Source organism: Bombus huntii, chromosome 5, assembly GCF_024542735.1.
Source record: "Bombus huntii isolate Logan2020A chromosome 5, iyBomHunt1.1, whole genome shotgun sequence".
Classification (NCBI taxonomy): domain Eukaryota; kingdom Metazoa; phylum Arthropoda; class Insecta; order Hymenoptera; family Apidae; genus Bombus; species Bombus huntii.
In genome coordinates this window covers 9,487,057-9,508,050 of record NC_066242.1, presented here as the reverse complement: position 1 = coordinate 9,508,050, position 20,994 = coordinate 9,487,057, and positions in this window count along the sequence as shown.

Here is a 20,994-nt window from a genome sequence, read left to right as displayed (position 1 = left end):
CGTAGGAAATATTTGCAATGAAAACTTCTGAGAAAAGCGGTATTCAGGCTATTTGGATTTCCGCAGTGCCCGCCTCCTGTGCATTCGCTTTCACGAATATCGTCTAACTTTAGAAGCGATCGCGTTAGGAACCTGTATACGTTTCAACCTCGTGAGAAATAACTTACTTCTATGGCTGTTTAACAAACGATTTCACGAAACTGACAGATTTGTTTATTTGTTTGCTTATAGGATTGAGATGCAAAAATACGCTGTTTCTCGACAGTAGCAATTATTACCGAGAATCAAGTTAAAAATATAAAAATGTACAGCATCGTACATTGATATTTAGACGTGCATACGGACCCTATATAAAGTGTGGTAATTGATTTATATTATTCGAGAAATGATTAAACGGTCAGAATTTTGTCTTCGCGCATGCTAACAAGATTCTAAGTACGTGGCAAAAATTTGTAAAATTTATTTGTAGACTGTCAATACGTACATGTAGCTTTGGGAAATTTGCCGTTTCCAAAGATCTACAAAATACAAATAACCTGCTAAAATATAGAAAGTATTCCAAGTAGAGCGCTTATTATAATATTTAGCGAATGGAATGAATTTTTATTTATCCACTCCTTTAACTATGTTCATAAAGATATGCAATTGCCTGAATATTCACGATATAGTTACTTGCGAAAGTGTTTGACAGAAGCGTTTAAACAAGTTAGAATAATTTTTGTGACAATTTCAATTTGTTCCAATGAAGCTTTTGCATATCGCTTCGTACAGAATTCATCTCCACTTTTTCTATTTATTTCGCGCAACGACTAATGGTAGAATGGCTTAATTCCGTTTCAGACGCTGCTTCTCTTGCTGTTTGTTACGGATTATCCTCAATAATACCTCTTAAAACATTATTGTCGACGATATTTTCCGGCTAACATTCATGGTTCATTTCCTAATGAGAAGTCAGCAGTTCTGAATTTCACGAGCCAATGCTGAAATGTTTTAGTATTTATATCACCTTCTTCAAGCATCATGATTATGTTTTCAACAACTTTTGTGACAAGCTTTCCAAGTTCAAACTTACATAAAATAATCAGAAGAATATTCTGATTATTCATTAAACTTAGTAATAGACTTCTAATCTGTCTATTAGAAATTTCAATAATTATTAATCTATAATTCTAAAAGAATAATTTGGTCCAATAAGAAAATAGTTCTTGAAAGATCAAACTATAATCATTTTAGTGTTGGCAAATAAATTGCTTCCTCTCTGCAATGTAATTCTCGGTTATACATTTGTTGCACATTAAATTCGGACTCACCATACAATTGGCACTATAGCTCTTTCGTTAAGAGTACAAAAATAGCATAGATGGAATAAAAGGAAATTTATACGAGTATTTGCTTTTGAGCACGGCATGATTAATATATCGTATGTAGCATATGTTCCGAAAGAAGCAAACGTAATACATCGTATCAGATTAACGCGAGGAACGTTCATGCTGTATACGTTTATGCATTTATGCATATACGCGGGTGCACGTAACTATGTAAGGGTTATTAAGTGTGTCCTTATATTAATGCATTCATTAGCATTAGAGAGTGCTCTCGTAGAGATTCCAGCGAATTAACTTTCCATGCATAGCGCTGTAAATACGTCATCTGGATGCTCCGTTTCTGTATATTGTCGAAAATCGAAATATTCGATATTATTGTTTCTGGTTATCGAACCCGGATCACATACAAAAATTTCACTTTCAGAATTGTAATGTGTACTTATCTTATGTCAGATAAATGGCAAATTTCTGTTTTATTCAAGTTACTAAATACTAAATACGTCTAAAACTTTGTCAAATTATCCGAGTACTTATTTTGCAGCATATTAAGGATTTATTAAATTTTGCTGTTTAGAATAAAATAATTTCACAAAATCGGTATTTTAATGCAATAAGATTTCATACATAATATTAAATTTTACGAAACATATTTACATAATAAATGTTATATTGAAGTATAAAATTTCATAGTAGGATAAAATTACGGAGATATGTCATTATTCAAAAATTTACAATATTTATCAAAATAATGAGCACATGAAGGTAGTACAAAGAAGAACATCTCGGAAATGATAAATAATGAAGGCAAAGAGGCATAATGCAAAATTTGCTATCACAATCCACTAATGAGTCTCAATTCCACTAAAAAGGTAAGGTACATTGAAAATTTTAAACGATATTAATTCAATCGCTTGCAGCTATAATTGCACCAAATAAAAAACGGCCTGTTTATCATTATCGTATTAAAACAAAAGTTACATATAATCCTGTTCATTCCATTCACATCTAAATCTCCATAAGCATTTCATCTTATTACCAACTTGAGTTTTCCGCTGGTCCTGATTTACCATCGATATTGGAAGAAAGCTTTAATAGAACTAAGTTATTTACCAGGCAGATATCTCATTGTTCATATTAATTGTAGTAGTCTATTGTACTGGTAGATATCCAAAGAAAGACACTAAGGACAGAAGAAGAAAAAAGGGAAAAACAAACAAAGGAGGGAGGACGAAGAAGACAGAAGAGAGACGATGAATTGAGTGCGAGAAAGGAAGCAGACAAAGCTATTTCCTTTCGGAATAACGCTTTGCCGGTGAATCTGAGACAGAAGTGGAAAGGTTCTAATACACGAGCAGGCTGCAGTCAGAAAGCCAAGTTCTCTATTCGTCTTTTGCCTTGATACCTACATAGATTCGTGACACATTTCTTACCTACGTTCATTTGCCCTTTGACGAGCAGAATCCTCGCATCTATTAATATCAGATTAGCTACAGTGAACCTGAAAGCGAGACTTCAGAAAATTAAAATGCTATCTACCTATCTATGCGGTGAGAGATCTTTGATTCTATGTGTCTCTCAAGAAGAATCTTTATTCTACATCAATCTTTCTCAATCTTAAATTTAAAGGTACTACGCCTGTGTTAAAGGAAGATATCTTGCCACGTGGAAATTAGTATTTTCAGTTTGGAAAATTCATTAATTTCAGCATTTGGGAAAAGAAGTATTATTCTAATAATACAACTTTCGTACTTTTAGATTTACTATATTCAGATTTGTTAGAGCTAAGGCAACGATTTTCCAAAATTTTCTATTTATTAACTTTACGACTGCTGACATTCTTGGATTCTGCGGATTATTTTTAATAGAATCATATTTTGTATAAAATCGTTTTTAAAATATCGCTTTCAAATAATTGTTTCTGATCGTTGAAACAAGAGCAGAATTAAAATATAACTCAATCAGCGCACTGTTGGCGAAAGGTACGTAGAATTTTTTATTTACTAAACTCGTAATAACGTATTGATAAAATTAGTCAAATTTTTTAAAACCAACCATGTGATCAGCAAAGATTTCATTATTATGATTTGTTCCTAACTTCAAAGTTTTACTAAACTTACAGTAACTATTTGTCAATAAATACCCAACATCACTTTGATCAAAATTTAATATCGGTATTAAAAGTTTGCAATGAATTTTTGTCAACAATAGTGACCTATTCTTTTACGTGACATACAGGATAAAATGTATAGGTTAAAAGGGTGCACTCAGATATCTCTGTTACTTTCAAAGGTGTGAAAATATTGTTAAAGGAGTAAGTACCACAGTAGAGAAAAAAATTTGTTCAAAGTCATTTTTTCTTTGAAACTTCATATTCAGTTTAGGTCCTTTTTTTATGGAACGCGTGTTCTTTGTTAACGGACTTTATGGAGGTTTGCACGGATAAAATATATTTGTAATTACTAATTCTTTTTAGATCTCGATAAAGTGTCGATTCATATGTATATTATTTAAAATGTGAAAAACCGATTTACTCGCTTTGCCTTTGGTAATGTAGTGACCGATTTGTTCGATTAAATGATATCTCATTTATATTATATCGCTATATGAAAGAAAATAAATTCTGGTATTAATATATATCAAATTTAACATTGGTTTTTAATCTTCAGTATTAAAAACATTTGCAATTACTGTACTCTACCGTGAAAAATTAATGTCACGGTATAAAAACGTTATTTTTATCTATAACTAAAAACTTCCAGAAGCAGTAAAAGTGTTAAATTCTTAAATTAAGGAAAGTGTAAGAAAAATATTAAAGCTAAAAGGATTTTATAAAAATGAAAAACACGGAGACAGGAGATTCTAAAACTGAGATGATTTTCAATATACGTGGGTAAAACCGTGATTGAAAAAATAACCGATATTCTCACAATTCCTATCATTTATTAGAACTTTATGTATTTTAAACTATACTATGTGTATCATAGAGAATGCTAAAGGATAATGTCACGAGAGATCTGAGGAGTAATCAAGTAGATTTTACGCAAACGTAATATGCATACTCAATAATCTTTTAAAGAAAAAAAAAACATCGTTATACCAAACCTCATTTTTACTTTTCCTCGAACAAACTCCTCGTTTACGACACTGTTCTCCTCTAAAACGATTACCTGTTTAATAAATTTCTAGGGAACACGCAACAAGTGCAACACTGTGATCACTTGTGCGCGTTATTAACGAAACAAATTCAAAAAGCAAACGAGACCGTAAATCTCGGTAAAAAAGAAGCTCACGTTACACAGAAACTTGCACGTAAATTAGTTGACAGAGGTGCATGAACATAGTTCTCAGTGTGCTCATGATCCATCGCGGCTCTCAACTCAAACAAGCAAGTTCCGCTTCCAAGTAGACGAGAATTTCGCGACGATCGAATTTCAATTTACGCGTCGAAGGTCGAAGTTGGATCGTCGTATTCTGGACTTCACGAAGCGAGGTGTTCCGGTCTTGGAAACTTAATAAAAAGGATAACCACTGGAAGATTTCCGTAAAGCTCTTGGTGACTTTGATACCGAAGGCCGTGTGGCATCGCGGCTACACGATAGACGATCTCTGTCTCTTTCCTACGTCTCGCATCGTACTTCCAGGTCGTCGATTTACACCGAAACACTTTCTCGGTGTCTGGGTGCGCGACTTGACGACGGGAATCCGATAAAAGTTTCGAGGATTATCCGGAGAGGCTGGGGTCCAAAGTTGGACCGTAACGTGAGCATATTGACCACGACGAGGCGCGCGGGAATAATGACGACACGGGTGAGGACCGGGGAAAATCTATCGCGGCCTTTTCCTAGAGTTATCGCTATCGGTTAGCTCGGAAACCGCGGGTCATCACGATCCCGACCACGTTCACCCCTGGTATAGGAACAGAGAAAGAGACATTGGGGAATATAGGGTGTCGCAAAATACACTAGTTAAATAATTGAAAACTTTTTATAGAAAACTTTTGTATCTATATGATATCCCTTATTAAGACACTTTGTTGCATGTTAGTATTGTAAGCAGACACGACTGTCGTTATTATATTGGTCAAATTTAGGACCAATTTAAAAATGTAACCAGCACTGTAACCAGACACGACTGTCGTTATTACGTTGGTCGAATCTGAAACCAATCTGAAAATGTACATAAGAATGATATATAGAAAAGGTATTTATTTCATGCTTACATTTAATATAAAATTATTATGCAACATGAGCAACCATCTCCCGCATATAAGCATTAAAGATGGCGTTACACTGAATGTTAAGGTATATTAGTCTATTGGATAATTTACTAGTTATATACTTTTATATCCTTTGCGGAATATATACTTCTAGCAAATACCTTGCAACTATAAATATTTTCAAACTTGAGAAGATTAAACGACATGACATAAAGAATGATAATGTAATGGTAAATGGTAAATACTAAGAACAGAATGGTCTAAAGTAAATTTAAAAGGCGCTATTTTTATCATCAGTTTTCCGTACCGTTCAATTTATGGATTTATTAATGTGAATGTCATCAATCGATTTACTGATATTCCAATCTATTACTAGCACAAAATTAGAAATTGTTTGTAATTCGAGCCATGCTCAACTGCAATTTTTGTGTATGAATTTTTTTCATTACTTTGATGCGTATGACTAAACTACGAATCTTTTCCACATATTTTGTGCCACTCGGTAGAGTTAGCGAACGAGAGATAGAGCAGTGATGCTGTTGAGGAATCGAGCCAACGAGAATTTCGTGAGAGGGAAAAGGACAGACCGATTATTAGCTCTATACTAGACGGTGTACCAACGTGAACACAGTGGCGCTACCAAATCCTGCGGTAATTACCGTGCACGCGCGGTAATTTAGATCCTTGCCAAGGTAGGATTTATGCAAGAAGAGTAACGAAAGAGGAAGAAGAAAGTCCTCGATCCGAGTAAGACCGAGTAAGCCGGAAAAAACGATTAAGCTCATTGATTTTAAGTGTAATTCGATGAACACACCTTAGACCAGCGTCATTGAAGATTCGCAGGACTTTTTCTTAAGCGTTCCGTAGAATTTTAAACACGAATCTTTAAGTGGGAATTAATTTAGAGCGGTCTGTGATTGAAAATACTTTTGCGTGATAGTCAGTTTTGTTGGTATTATGGGGAATTTGGTAGTCATCAAAAATCGCAGGAAATATAAAGTAAATTTAAATAAATAAATTTAAAATGTTTAAATTAAGGTACTGAAATTTTTAATGGACTTGAAATAGCTTTTTTCTCTCCTTTTACTCTTGATAAGTAGAGGATGTATCCACTCTTTTTCCTCGACAAACTGCAGAACCGTAATCCCCAAGCGGAAAGAAGAAAAGAATATTACATAAAGTTTGACTGTAAATGTTTTATGCAACATTTACATCGGCAATGCAGGATACTTAATCAACGTGGAATTTATATATGTCGACCTATTCGAAAAGAATGTAGTTTCGTATTTTCGCATAACTTAAATATAGGTATACCATTTTGTACATCTACAGTTGGTATATAACAGTTGTCAAAAGCATTTTGTAGTAAGATTACTTTTACGTATTCCAGAGTTGTGTATCCTTGTAAAGTTTTATCGAAATCAAGATCCTCCGTGAGGTAACCAGAAAGACCTGACTTTTACCTGACTTCGTACTTGGAACAACAGGGTCGCGTCGCCTTAACGTGATATTACATTATGCGTTTTCACGCGGAATTCGTAGCAGCCCACGGAAGCGCTTCATTTCCTGACGCCAGTTCGCGAGATGCACAGGAATTTACCACGTGATTTTACCTTTCCACTCCATATTCAGTAAACTGTGTTTCCAACAAAATCCTTTTCCGATCTGGCACCAATGTTGAACTGTTTCTTGTTCAAAAATTGTCTAGGGTATTTTCGAAAATTACTTTCATTTCTATTTAATACGATATTTTCTTCTAAAATGGGATACTTTAGTCTTTATACTGTAAACCTACATAAAGAGAAAAATATCTTTATGACTTTTAAAAGTTGATATACTTTGTTTAGATAATTACGTATACTCAATATTTCTTACGTTATTCTTGAAAATTTCATTCTACTACAAATTAATAACATTCTTGTTCTAAAAAATAATTCATTTTTATAGCTGATGTTTACAAACATCTCAGTTTACGATTCCTAACATATGTTACACTTTTAACGAAAGAGGCTAATCTGTATAATCTTTTCATCATAATCTTTGTTGTCCTCACATTGCAGTGTCAATGCAATGTCCAGATTGTATATACCACGCGCAATATATACATAGAAGCTTCTTTCTATGATAAATATTCGAATACCGTCGTGAACCACTGCAATTTCAACGTATTACGTGTCATATTACCGTGAAGACTAAGCGTCTTGTTACGACTACGTTAGGATATAAGCACGCGAGTTGGCGATTCATTTCACTGCGGTCCGTCATCTTGGTCCGCTTGTAATCTGCGCGCAAACGGCAAAAGCCACTAACGGGTTTTACGCACTCGCTTTTCTCCTGGCTCGCCGCTTGTAAACGCGCGTCGTCGTACACTTCGTTCTTACAATACAGAACAACTATATATGTATATTGTTGGTACGTAACACTTCTCTCTAACGATTTCAGCGGTTTCCCTGGAATCCTTGTTATCCGGCGCCTGCTTCGGTTGAACCGGAACTGCGTTGAATGATGAGCACGCGTTACAGTGAGATCGTTGCTCCATGCCGGAGCAACGGAGATCCATAAAGCTGACGGATATCGTCGCGTCGTCCGTTTCTGGGAATCAGAATCGCTGTTTCAAACACCGTATGTTATTTATGACGTATGACTGCTCCTGATTTCTCTGTAACGCTCTTTTTATTACGCCCAAAAGAAAAAGTACTGGTAAAGAAATACAAGGCTTTACATTAGTTTTTACATAAAGGTGTTATATTATATATTTAGTATGTTTACGAACGTTACGAAAATATATTTAGTATATCTACGAATACGAAGTTTAATCACGTATCTCTCGCAGAAATGGTATAATATTTGGTTCGTAAAGTAAAGATCTCGTATTTAGCGATGAATGTAGTTTACGTCGTTTAGTCATACAGCTGCGGTCTTTACGGCATTTTTGATCCAGAGGTGCCCTCCTATTGTTAGAAAATTGACTACTTTGATTATGAATTATATTTCCAATTTCTCTCTCCTCATACGACTTCAATATTTAATATATGTATATATACCTTCACCATTTCCTAGAACGTTTAAAACATATTGATCAACACACCATTATGCCATTGCTTTGTTACGATTAACAAGTCTTCCTCTCTAAAAGACACTCTTCTAGATAACAAATAGCATCAAAATTAAAAAAATAAACTTGTCTCCTTTCCCTGAGGCCTCCATTTGATAGTTAAACAGAATTCATCAACGATATCCAACAAGATTTAAGAAACATCTCTACACCAGCAAGTCATGTAACTTTTCTGAAAGAGGCACATAAAATGGATCAGTAGGAACGAAGCAGTTGTAAACACTTTATAAGAAGCAGTGTAGAGTACACTGTTAGGGATGAAGGAAGAAGAATGAGAAGAAAAAGAAACGCTGAGGGGAAAAAAAGGAAGCCCTCAGTGCTTTCGCTTTATTTTCATTCACAGTAATTCCCGGGAAGCTGGGCAGCGATGTTACATAAAGAAATCCACGTCGAGCGAAAAAATTACGACGTCCCGGCCGTAAACGCCCACGCATTCCCCCGCATCGTGAAACGCGTCGTAACGTGAGATGAGATTTATGAGTCTGCGATTTTTCGATTGATCGGCACAATGGAGGCTTATTATCGAGCGAAAAACGATTGTCCTGCCGATTTAACGAAACGCTTTTCCTTTAGCCGCGAGAACGTTTACCACGTTTCTGACAAACGATAGAATTAATCGTGTACAATCGCACGAGAACCGCTACTTATAAATTGTTTCAATTATCTCGTTGAAATATCACGTTGCTACAAGTTAAAAATCGATTGTTCCGCTACGGAACGATAAATCGCAGCCCCTACGATTTACGATAGCTGTGATAATGACTATTCGTAGGGAGTGTTACAGTTCTCTGAATAAACATAGGATGAAATGTTCTGCGAACGTAGGTAGCAAGTATACATATACTTCTTATGTAGTTATATTCTATATAACTGTACCGCAATGGGTGTTGAGTTATGTCGTGAAAAATGACGTAACACGTTTAGAGAAAGCATTTATATAGGTTTGTTATTTGTTACTTTTTCATAGCATTTAACTTCACAAATTAATTCTGGTAATTTTTGATAAAGAAGTCTGTAACGTAATATATTCAATTTTTTATTTTGCTACAGAATAAAATGTTTATCTAGCAATAAATACGATAATGCAATGAGAATTAAATACGAGCCGTATAGAAAACATTTTAATCAACTCCATAAATTGAAAAATAAAGAAAAGTGACGATGTGACAAATCCTACTTTTTAATTTTATCTTAAAATTTGTTATTGTTTATATAATTTTCTTTGCAGTAGATGAAATTCTCAGTTTCAGGAATCAGTCTCCCTTTTAAGAGACTCGTGTAATATATGGATATGCATGGTAATCCAATTGTACTTTTCTAATTTTAAGCTACGCGATATTATAAGACGCGAAAATGAGATAAGCGAAAGATTAGAAACGATTGAAATAAAGCAGGTTTCTAGTAAGAATTGTACCCTGCTCCTCTTCAGTGCAGTCTACATTTCTTAAACATGGTTCCCTCGCGTGTTGGAGGAAGAAATTGTGTGAGCTTTACTTTTAACCAGCTCCATAATTTTGCAATTCCTACCGAATTTACCAGTACGGCCCAAATTGGAAGCTTTTGAAAGTGATTCTAATGCTGCTATGAAGAGCGTGCTCTGATTTTATGGAAGGCAAAATAAAAGTGAAAACATTATGTTCTGTGTCTCATAAATAATTCATATACGATGGAATTCTTTACGTAAAAGTAAGTTTAAAACATAAGTAGACACGGTGTGAAATTACTTTCGAGGTACAGGAAATTCGGATATTTTTATGGCATTTTTTCAAAATAAAATACGACGTAATGCACACGCAATTATTATTTCATAGCATGCGAATCATGTCTTCTCTGGTCCAGAACTTTGTGAAACATAAGCAGCTTTGAACTTCATAAACTTTGCACATTTTCTATTTATGAACTTTTAATTAAGTCTTGTTTTCATTTCAATATGCAGGAGTTTGAGTATAAATAGATCGGAAGATTTCAGCTTCTTAATTTCTCCAACGATGTTTTTCAAGAAATGTACCAATACTTACTCACGAAAGTATTTAAATAATTAATTATTCAGTATATTAATTAGCTGTCATATTTAACGGGCTCATTAATTCTACGTTTAAGTTCGTTATTTATGCTGCATATTTTCAATACGCACGTTTATATCCATATTTTTCAGATTACTTTTAAATTCATTATTATATAATATACATTCATACAAATTTTCTATGGTAAACGTTCAAATATCTTCCCAACTCGCTGTGCATTTCTTTGCGAATTATCAATTTGCCTCAATAAAGAAAACTATCATCTCAACTGTCATCGACCACATAATCGCCCCATTACTAAATCAAACAGCATCCAAAAGTGCTTCCACGTACGTCAAAAGGAGTGTAGTCTCGACCCGAGAACACGTTTCGAGAAAAAGTTCCGTGGTAAGCAGAGCCATTTTTCAGGTTTTCCCGGAGAAAAGAGGAGGCGCGATTCGAACGGTGGCATTTTGGTGGCGCGATCGTGTAGAGACGTGGGGGCAGAACGATAGGTAACATCCCTGGGCGAAGAAGACGCATCGAGGCGTGAACGTCGAAATCGATGCGAAGTGAATGCTAGTGGGAGGCAGTGGAAAGTTTAAAGAACGCTGTCGATGGAAAGGGTGTCTTCGAGGGTGGTACCGTTCCGCTGAAAGAACGGCCACTGTGAGCAAGACGAACGGCCCTGGAACGTGGCACCGAGAACTAGCCGGAGGAAGAGACAAAGTAAATCTTAAGAAGCAAAGAATTCGTATACATCGACCCGTGGATCCGATAGTTTCTTGTTAGGAACGGGTTTAAGGAAGAAACTCGAATGTAACGAACTGGATAACGTTTCCTATATATATTCGATCCGATGCATCTGACATTCGAATATTTGATTTATATCAGTAGATCACTGCAGAATTTGGTGAAAGTAACAGCAGAGTCGTTAAAGGAATTGCTCTTTATACAAGAAAAAATTGAGGAGGATGCTGCGTTATAATATTAAGTATACACTTTGAGTTTCAATATCGAGTGTTAGTGTGTTTTTAATTATGAATTACTAACTAGACTGTGAAACTATCAGATTAAAATCATACCGCGTCTCTAATATGTTAGTAGACGGTAGATGTTTATGCATTTATAGGAAATTTAAATTATAAAATAGAATGCACACAATGTGCAAGAATATACAAAATGCAACCTCTGCTATAGTATTTAGAATGTTACAATACTTTCTTGATATCGATTCCATTATCTTTCAATCAATCTTTTAACGCAAAAATCTCTTGCAGAAATTTTCATTTTATTACACGTAGACATAAATGAACTTATACAGGAATTATCATTCAAAAAGATTTAATCCTTTCTCCATAATATAACATATTATTTCGTTCTTAATTGATTCGAAATCCTACCGCAGCCTCATAAAACATGCCTTTACCAATCGCGTTATTTTAATGGTTTTAATGACTTCTTTTCATTTATTTTAGTGCAATATGGATTATATACGTATTTTGTAGGCGGATTCAATATAAAATCGTCCAAATTTTTTACAAAGGCATTAGGACTGAAATCGATTTATGAATTAATACCACTTCCATATATTATTTTCTCATTTGCAATTTTTCTAGCGAAAGATTCAACAAAATCAATAATTCCTGCAATCCGGGATTTTAAACAACTATATAAAAATATAAGTACGATTTCTCTGAGACGTTCCTGTATTATTTTATTAAATGCTTAGAGTTATCCATTCCTAGTTTCAATTCAAATATTTGTTCATCTTATGAAAGATTTGTTAAATGATGATTAACTTTACGAACCATGAAGAACATTTTTATTTTCCTTACGAACTACCAAATTATATAACTTGTATCTCTAATATTAATAATTTCCACTAATACCAAATATTTCACTAGCAGCTCTTTTGATTTCTACTCTTATTTACATAAACACTATTAATTCATTAAACTTATTAAAGGCTCGATTAAAATCTCCTAAACATTTTTACATAGTAAAATCCCACATTTGTTATTATAATTTCCGTTCTAATAAAAATGGATCTCTCCATTTAACTAACTACGCAAAATAAATCTCGGGAACGCCATCAAGATTCTCAGGGATACCATCGGTCATTCTAGGTTGGATGTTGAAAAAGGTCCACGTATAATATCCTCGATAGCTTTCTACGTCATCCGAGATGATTCAGCATAGCTAGGTATCCTCATCCGTTACCTTCGATCCCGATTAGTTTTCAGCTCGCCGTGAATATCAGCGTTGATCCACGTCGCGGAATCCGCGTGCTGTGTGTGCGTGCTGGCTCGTGAGAAGAGGCCGGGGAAACGAGGATACACCTGCTGGAGCCAATGAATTATGGCCACTGCTGATGCATCGTTTGCAGCTTCAAGTGCAGCCAGCGCGACGAGCGCCGGTCATCAAAACAAGTCCTGTCACTGTCTCGTCGATACTCCATTAAGCGTGATATCGTCCAGCTTCTATCAGATAATTTCTGGCTGCATACTATTGCTTTATTCTATCTACATAGAGATAGCGCTAGATCTATTCCAAGAAGGGTTAAGTATATGTATAATATGCATATCGATTTATAGCGTGCTAAAGGAATGGTATACTACATACCTCCAATATTGGCGGAGATACGTTAATTCGAATATTTAATCCATATAAAAGATCGTCGACTTCGGGATATCTGAAAAGAATGAACTGTAACAGTGAACTATTTCTTAGAACAGGGTTATAATAGAAATAACAGAAATATCATTGTTGTACTTGACGCTTGAGGAGAATTCCAAAAATTCATAATATTCGTAAAATATATTTTATTAGAAGCGCTCAGAAATTGAAACTAGAAAAATTGTAAAAGAAAAAAGATTTGTTCATAGCTAGATGATAGAATTATTAACAATCTACAATTTCAAACTTTCTGTTTCAAATCACTTTTCTGAAAACTTTACTTTTCGTAGTTAGATACATACATATATCACTCTTCCTAGCAAACTGAAAGTCCTGTTTGACTTGTATATTTGCAACTTTAGTTAGAGGTTTCTGCAAACTGCACGTGGTTAATGTATACATTTCATTCGTAAAAAAACGTATACTGTCTATAAGAAAATTGGATTAATAAATTTCTTTATAACAATGCGCATCTTAGGCGTTGTATTTTGTACTAGTTATAGGTAAGTAAGAGAAATTTACAATGTAAGCAGATTTGATAGCCGTCTTTAGATAGTTAGTTAGTCCGATTGATCTTTTTAAAACTTTTTCATATATTATGTGTTCACTTTAGTAGGACGTATCGGTAAGTATGTTAGTCTTCCTAGTAGATTTTTCCTCAATTACGAAAGAAAATTAAGAGGTAGCTATAAAGTCGAATTATAAATCTCATTGTTTTTGTCTCATAAGAATTTGGAACACGTCCAGAAGTGCTCAGGGTAATTAACTAGTCTCCCGGAGCAAGCAGTTATATTTTTTAAATTTCATAATAATTAGATGTAAAATAATGTCTCAGTGCTTTTGATCTTCAATTGTTCCTAAATTAGAATTGCATACACTTTGAGATAATTAATTAATATATAAATAGTAGTAGTAGGCAAATGCTGTTTATTCTCATCATACAAGTAACATATTTATACTTGTTCAAAATATCCCCAAGTTTATGCACAGGATCTGAATCGTTTTGCGTTGGAAATCCACACATACGAGGCTTATTAAAAATGAAAAGACAAAACATATTACGATCCAATTCGTACAACCGTGATCAATGAACTGTGCTTAACGCCCGATTCAAGGCTTAATGGATTCTGCAGCTCGTATCGGATACCGATATCCACTTGAAAGCGATTCGAACGACGTGCAATTCATAAAAAATTTCAAGTGCACGTGTCCTCGGGTAATGCGTGAAATGAATTACAAAAGACAAAAATAAAATGCAAAGGAAAGGTTGACGTACAGAATGTTAACGTCGATTCCGCGGAACATTGCAACGAAGCAGTTTCAAAACGAGCATTAACTTCGAAGATATATTGGCGGAACTCCGGTTGCGTTTTATTGCAAAATATATCGCGATGAATCGCAGATGTGTAAATAATTAAAACGCGTGTTCCCGGTAAACAGAAACGTTCGAAGGTGTAATTCTGGCATCGTGTAATGCAACACAGCTGTCAACCATTGATTTGTTTATAGCTGAGGTGAGCATTTGCTTTTGTACGGACAATGTATAGCTGTGCCAATTTCATATGGCTCCAATTTATTCTTATCGCTCAGACATACAACATTCATTACCAGTACGAAACGCTGTCAAAAGATGAATGAAAATTAACACGTTGTTCGTAGTTGTCGTACGAACACCATCATCAAGGCCATGCGTTTCAAAACATTTTGTCCGCGATTGAATCATACATATAAATGAACTGCACAACGTTGTACATGAAATTCTATTATAATTTGAAAAAGATAGGCAAGGACAATGGTACTCAATATCAAACAATTACCTTCTTCCAATATATTTTAGTTTCGTGCTTCATTCTGGATGTAATAATCGACGTGATGGAAGTGATTTATGTACTTTTAACAAACTTTATTGTTTTTGCTTCTTTTTCTCGCCGTCTTTTAATTTGAAATGAATCTATATGGTGATTAGTTTTCTGTATAATATACTTTGTAACCTATAACTACTTTCCAGTAATTTTGTCATTAGTTTATTATTAATATGTTAATGAATATTTTTTCTTGACAAAAAGTTACATAAAAATTCAAATAAATTGTCAATCTACCTAAAGGAGATTTTTTCACGAAATTTTTCAACGAAAAAGATCGTATTTAAATGGACGTTTGTATCACCGTATGAATATTATAGGTACATTTATTATTTGATATATTTTTGTATGCTATTTTGTATGCGGATTTTGTGCATTTTTAACTGTGAAATATTCCATAAAAGAAGATTCATAGAGGTCTTAATGTTTTTTCCAAAAAGTGAATGATTAACTCGAATAATGAATACGAGCATCACGTAACAGCAAACGATTTATATTGATCTCTGCACCATAACACTTTTGTCGCGTGGATTTTTAAATTATTCAACGTTCTTTAGAATACACGCCATTTGAAAACATATCACTTGCGGAAATATCACATTTCGAACGAATATTTCGGTCGTGGTGCTTTTCAATAGCCGAAACTGCGGTTTGAAAGCTCTTCGGACTAAATTATAAAATCTTCACATCATAACAAAATATCCTGTTATATTCAGTTGGAAACGACCAGCAAGCAATCGTTCTGTTAGCTGAAAAATTCGATTGTACGCACCGTCAATCCTCCAATTAGTCGTGGTATCGTTTCAACATGTGTAGGATAATATAATTTGTTTAACGAATGTGCGCTCTTATGCCACTTTAGATTTTCCACGAACCAATGATACAGATTATATTTTATCTCTGTAGCTTACTATATTTTACATTCTACATGCATATTAAGAAAAACGTAAATGTTATTTAGATTTATCTACACATAAATGGTTAAAACGAACTAATTTTAGAGAAAGAACTAATTTTTAGAGAAAGATAATATTACTAATTAATAAATTTTTAAATTATTTTTCAAAGCTACATTTTCCAGTAGTCGAGCCGGTAAAACGTGTTCATAATCGACATTTCGGATCATTGAGTTCCACGCGGACAATTAGCGAGTTCACTGTGGCTTCGATTACATCCTATAGGGAGTTTCTATATTGAACCATAAAAGACCGTGACGTAAACTGAGATAATGGGCCGACTTGGTTCACTTAAGACACGGGCAACTTACGACGCGTGTTCATGGGCAAATAGTACAGGCGACTCGTAACACTTGCAACCGAAGGGTTCAAGTACGGTCCAATTTATGTGTGTGCCATATTACCGGCGACGTGTTACGACCCGGAAGGCCACAATACAAGACGACACGTCTATAAGCTTCGACCAAACTTGCCCGTAACACTTTAAATTACATATGACTTGGCATATTCCAAAGTGTCAAACGCTCGTTGAATGTTATTACGGTAATTCTCTCAGTCGAGTATGGTCCAGTTAATTTTGTTAGTTGCTTAGTGATCGTCCTGCAAACTCGTCCTATTGTGTTTGTACAAGTTTGTTCACGATGAGATTCTTTTATAAATTATGTATTATTTATATTAGTGCTCAGAGAGTATTGAATTTTTACGAATTTAACTTTTTGTTCCATTATTATAGTTTCGTTATTATGATCCGTCGTCATTATTATTACATCTCTTTACCATATTTAGTATTTTCGGCTAGACCTTCATTTATTGAAACGAAATTTTAGTTAGCGTTTTGATGAAGTGAACTCAAGGTCGAGCGAATTTATTTATTATACGTATTTAAAATTTAACTCCAATCATGTGAACCAAAAGTGATTAATAATGAGGAGAATTGATGAATTATTGTACAATTCGTCTTACAATCTATTATATGCTTCATGGTGATGTAGATTGCTTCAATTAAAAACCAATTAATAAAAAATTAATAAAAAAATAAAAAATTAATAAATTAATAAAAAATAAGAAAATTATTAATAAAATTATTTTAAATTCTAAAATACTACGTTACATAATCGACAAATCTACTTTTACTGGCACAGATATAGTAACTTACACATTAATTCAATACATCCAAATATATAAAAAGTACACAAACGTTACTAAATTGAACTTATCTTTATATATTTCATCGAAACGATGTTCTTGAAAGACCGAATCGATTGATATTTGCAGTTACGTATTAAAACTTTCCAGAAATGAGGGAACTATTGTAGAACCTCTAACAATACTTATAAATCAGCTACGATCTATCTACTTTTATACAAGTTTAAAAATAACTTGAAAGAAGAACATAAAAGAGAATGCTCCATAGTATAAAGTAAAATTAGATCCCTTTCGATATGTAGTCAGTGAACATTATTAAACGCGATCCGTGAATCAATCAGGTTGATTCTTGCCATCCAAAAGAGCTGCTCTTCTTTTGGCCCGTATCCATTTTGCGTTGGTACTCGAAAAAGCAAGGAGTTCAATCTCCTATCGATGCGACTCGATGGCGGAAACGGATGATTGCTTCCGAAACATCGCACTATTTCCCAAGTTTCTTCACTGGAGATCGAAGATAAAGGAATCGAAAAAACGAATTACGTACGAAATTATTTTTGTATACCGTTACAAACGAAAATTGTTCTCCACGCAGATATTACATTTGATATTCTTTCAATCACTATTTTTTATTAATTAATATCTTGTTGGAAAACATCATTTTGAAACATTTAATAATAGTTTGACGTTTGTAAAATTTCATTTATCCAATTATCGAAGTATACACATGTATACACATACTTTGTTTTCAAATATATCGATTCGGTTTGCTTCAGGATATATTATTAATAAAATTCTTTTTCGCGTATGAATCAATCGAGTATTAAATTTCCATTGTTCTTCTTTTATATTCTTTCGAAACTGTCTGTCTGTCTGATAAACGAAAAAATAGAATATTCGCCAAAAATGCTTTGTATTACCATGATTGATTACGTTTCAACTTTCTGTGTCGTATTACTTTCAAAAAGCTCGTAAGTTCGTGAAACATTACTCCTGAAAATGTATACTATACCTTGCTAAATTCATTGATTATACTTTCATTCTGTCGAAACGATTCTGTATTAATAATATATTATATGCCGTTACCCATATTTCAATTCCCGCATATTAACAATAGTTGCGTTTGGTCTACATAGAATAAATGATTATACAGGATTGTATTGCCAGAGGAAAATTATTAGAAACATTGAAAACAATAAGATTTATTATATTCTCGTGATTTGCTCATCTAAATAACTTTTATGAGATGCAAGATAAAATCGAAATGAATAATGAATAATTATTTAATATATACATATACACTAATATATGTATATTAATACACAACTACTTTTCAAACACACTATTAATATAAAATTAAAGCCAAAGTGACGCGATTGACAAAATTACAAAATGCGAAGTTGATAAGTGACTTTTTACAGAAGCATACAACTAATAAACATTATACAAATGAATAGGAACTTACTACAAAGCGAATGCTAAAACTATTCGTAAAATCGATCGGATCCATGGGAAAGGAATCTCGAGTTTATGAATAATTATTAATTCTAGCCTAGCGCTCCATCTCATGAACAAGAATAACAGAAACAACGGATTGCATTCAATTCAATTGACTTGAGTAGACAAATTCGCCACAGGGTTTGCAGAACGTACAGTTCCAGTCATGTCGCTTCTCCTCAAGCTCTCAGAGGGTGGAGAACTTCAAACTTCCCTTCTGTCTTGGTTTGCGTGCGTCCTATCCAGCTACTTGCCCCTTTCTGCGACAACAATCCTTTATATGTTGCTTGCTCAATGCTATTATTACGTCCTTCCATCTAACGTTTCACGTTCACGTTCGAATATTTGTTTCTCTGTGATTATATTTCGTTTAATCCAATTGCCCTATTGTTATCCGCCTCGTAATTTCGGAATCTTTGCAGATAAGTGGATGAGTGGCCACATTCGAGTGAGTTTCTATCATTAATTTTCACTATATGTATAAATACACACGTTTCACCTCTTCACGCGAGAATTATTCTTAATCGTTTCTTCTCACGAGTATCATCGTTAATATTTGATATGTATCATTTACTTCTTTGATTATTTATTATCGCGTGCTGTGAATAAGGGAAAATTGGGGAAGGAAGGGTGAAATGAGACGAAGAAAAATGTGAGTAAATGTTCTTGATCTTTTGGTAAATCGGGGTGGAAGATCCTTTGTAGAATACGTGATAAATAGAAAAATGATTATTTTTTAATAGATTTGTTCACAGATTGAAGAGATAAACTGTTGAATTGTTTCTTATCAGCCAATTTCGGATTCTTATGTAAATTTATATTTTTACGAACACGCTTATTTCGTCTCCGACTGTATATGGTATTCATAAACTAAGAGAATACACTTTTTTAATCCGTGTAGATATTTATGTAGTTGGAAGGATTCAGAATACTTATATTTATTTAGCTGCGTATCGATTTGTTAGTGAAACAAGATTAAATTGCATTTATACCAAACATCGCTGGGGATGAAACAAATAAATTTCGGCAAAGGAAAACAAAGAAATTCAAAGCATAACAATCTCTAATAATATCATTACACTGTGTAATAATGTCTTGGTTTGTTTTATTCCAATTTATATATCTAACACATTAATTTATTAAAATTGCAGGGCTTCACTTCTTGAAATTGATATCGTGCTATATTTCCAAAGTCTAAATCGAACATTTAATTGAAATTAATATCGAATTCCGTTAGATTTCTCGCAAACGTAACAGATCAATATATTCCTCTTTGTAATTCGGCCCATTGTTAACTCAATTTCTGTTTCGACCGTGTTATTTATTAATTGTAGATAACTGGTATAGCTTTAAACATCAAAGCGTTAAAAATATCTATGACTAATAGACATATGCAAGGTGTAACCAACAGTATCGTATAAATCTGTTGCAAAAAATTAAATTTGTTGTTATAAATTGTAATTACTTATGCAAAAATAAATTAAATCTGTAAAATAAAATTTATTCGTCCAAATCATAGTTTTCGAGTAGATCAATTTTAAGAATCTACTGCAAGCATATGTACTCGCACACCTGACTTCATTCATAAAATAAAATATTATTCATAAAATTTTTCTTTAGGTTTTCTTTAGCAGGTTAACTGTGCAAGCGCGTAATTAAAATTTGATTTTTTCAATAATCAATTTCATATTCAATAATAATCAATAATAATATAATAATAATCAATTATTTCATATTTTTTATAGGTAATCACCTTTTTCTTTTGTATAAGTAATCACCTTTCGTCCTCTCGTGTAATACTTTCGACTTGTATAAATTAAATATTCTAAAAAAATTGGACTTTTCATCGTCAACTAATTAACAAAAAATAACAATTTTTAATTTCTATTTTCTGAATATTCTTATCTTATGTACAACCACTATAGTAGCAGGTTGACAGTAAATGGCAAAACTCGGATTCTCTCAAGTAACTCTAGTTTGTGTAAAATCAACTTATAGCTCAAGGCCATTGAAGGATAAATTCCACCATAACACTGTCACTGCATCTCTTGTGTTTACACAGCACGTTTGATCTACCCCATTGTTTGTTTTAAAGGCAGAAAGCGCAAACCTGCAGACACAGGCTCTTTGTCTCAAATGTAACTGAATACAGTTGAAACACGTAACGAGATTGTAAAAGAGAAAATTACTTCGGATGT